This window comes from Corylus avellana, chromosome ca2, assembly GCF_901000735.1.
Source record: "Corylus avellana chromosome ca2, CavTom2PMs-1.0".
Lineage (NCBI taxonomy): Eukaryota > Viridiplantae > Streptophyta > Magnoliopsida > Fagales > Betulaceae > Corylus > Corylus avellana.
In genome coordinates, this window is record NC_081542.1 from 27864342 (window position 1) to 27866530 (window position 2189).

Consider the following 2189-nt stretch of genomic DNA (forward strand, 5'->3'; position numbering starts at 1 on the left):
GCGGGTGACAGCGACATGTATATTCGAGCTGTCTTTTTTTTTTTTTTTTTTTTTTAACGTATCGTTACGTGACTTTTTATATGGTCGAGGATATATACAATATGGTTTTTTACGTAAATACGTCGGAATGTGAGGTGGATTAAATATAATATTATATTGGGAGGGGTCTGAGCAAATAGTAACCCGACAGGATTGAACCTTGGGAAAACACTGGGGGATCATATGCGCGTTTAACGTTGCCAAATCACGGCATTGATTATGTCATAGGTGCTCTCTTACTTTATATGGAAAGGCTTGGGGAATGTGGAAAAAGGTGGGAGCCGATGACCTTAGAATAGGATATAACTGTATTACTGATGGACTGGAGACTACTTTTTTTTTTTTGTCTTTTGAATCATTTTCCGACCGTCCAAACAAAATCTTGCATGGAAAATATGTGGTGTTGCTCTCTTTTCCCGCCAAAAAAGAAGAAGAAAGTTGGAATAATGGGCAAATATGTAACTACGACTTCGTAAGTTGGAGTCCTTTTGCGAACACTGATTGATGCTGTCTAGACTAGGAGGAAAGAGAAAAAAAGAAAAATTTGATGCTGTCTCCTCTGGGGCTCGTGGAACTTTCTTACTTTTTTTTGTTTATGAATTCTGGATGGAGTTGTTGTGCTTCGTGTAATTCGATCCAATCAACATGGGTAGCGTATAATTATTAGGTAATTTTTGATATGATTTGTAAATTTTATATGAACCCAACATGAAAGCAATATGTTTGGGTGAAGGAGTTTAATCCGTTTAATTAAATGAATTGGGTTACAACTCGATACACGATATTTTAGATTAAAAGTATTTATGCAACTTACAAATTCAACATGAAATTAGCATGTTAGATTCAAATGATATAATCTGTTTACTTGAAATGAATATCTGATTTTGAAAAAACTTATCTTCAAAATGAACAGATTTAGCCGGGAACGCAGTAGAGTTGGCAACTAGCGAGAAGGGAGAAAGTCGTTGCGTTTTTTGGAGAATTAGAGATAAATCGTCAAATATGATAGATAAAGCATCGTAGGAGATTAGAAGATCTAGAGAAAACTCTAGAGAGAAAGAAGTTTTCTCAAAAGAGAGAAACTCAGTAAAGAGAATAGTAAAGAGCAGTAAATGAGGGGGGAGGAGGAGGGAAATCAAATCTGGTTTATTTACCCTCTTCCTCAACCGACTTTTGTTTAAATAACAATAAGAAGTGATTAATAAGATAAAAATAAGGAATAAGATGCTAACTTTTGTAAGAGAAAAATATATTTATAGTCCCTTTGAAAGGTTCAAATCTCCCTTCTAATTTATCATTATTATAATTGTAAACACACGCAGAGTCTAATGTCTATAGCCGTCCTAGCTATATCGACTTTGCAATTTAGATTACAAACCGTAGTCCCCTGCTACAAGTTTTCCTATATAAAGATGTTTTTTTACATGTTTCCAAAGTCAGGCTACGAAAATCGAGCATTGCCTGCCACAAAAATATATAAAGCTGATACTATTAAACTTAAAAAGATGTTGCAAGCAATTCCATTTCAAGTATATTATATACCTTGAAGCAATTTTCTCGATGGTTGGACCTACTATTAGCCACCTACAAAATAAGAAAATTTTTAAGGAAAACTTAAGTTTAGTCCCTCCTACTTCCAATAAATTTTTCTTAAACTTTTAAATTTTTCAATTTGGACTTCTGAACTTTTAATTGCTCTCAATGTGGACCCCTCCATCAATACCAAAAAGACCAAAATATCCTTGATTTTTGTTTTTTGTTTTTTAATAAAAAAAACATTTTGAAATTAAGGGTAAAGTTGAAATTTTATACAAAAATTAGAGGTATAAACGTCATGTAACGTTTAAAGTTTGACGGATGTGTTCACATTGAGAGCAATTGAAAGTTCAAAGATCTAAAGTGAGAGATTTGAAAGTTGGAGGAGGAGGAAGGTTTGTCAAATCGCGTGTAAGTCAAGGGGGCTAAATATGCAGTTTAAGCAACAGTTAAGATTGAATCTTAAAATTGGCTTATTATTAGAAGCTTTTAATAGGAGAGAAAAAATAAAGAGGGATTTTAAAAGATTCAATCTTGACCGTTGCTTATAGTACAACATACATGTTGTTATTAAAATATCAACATGTAAGCCGAATCCGGCCCTTGATGCTTGA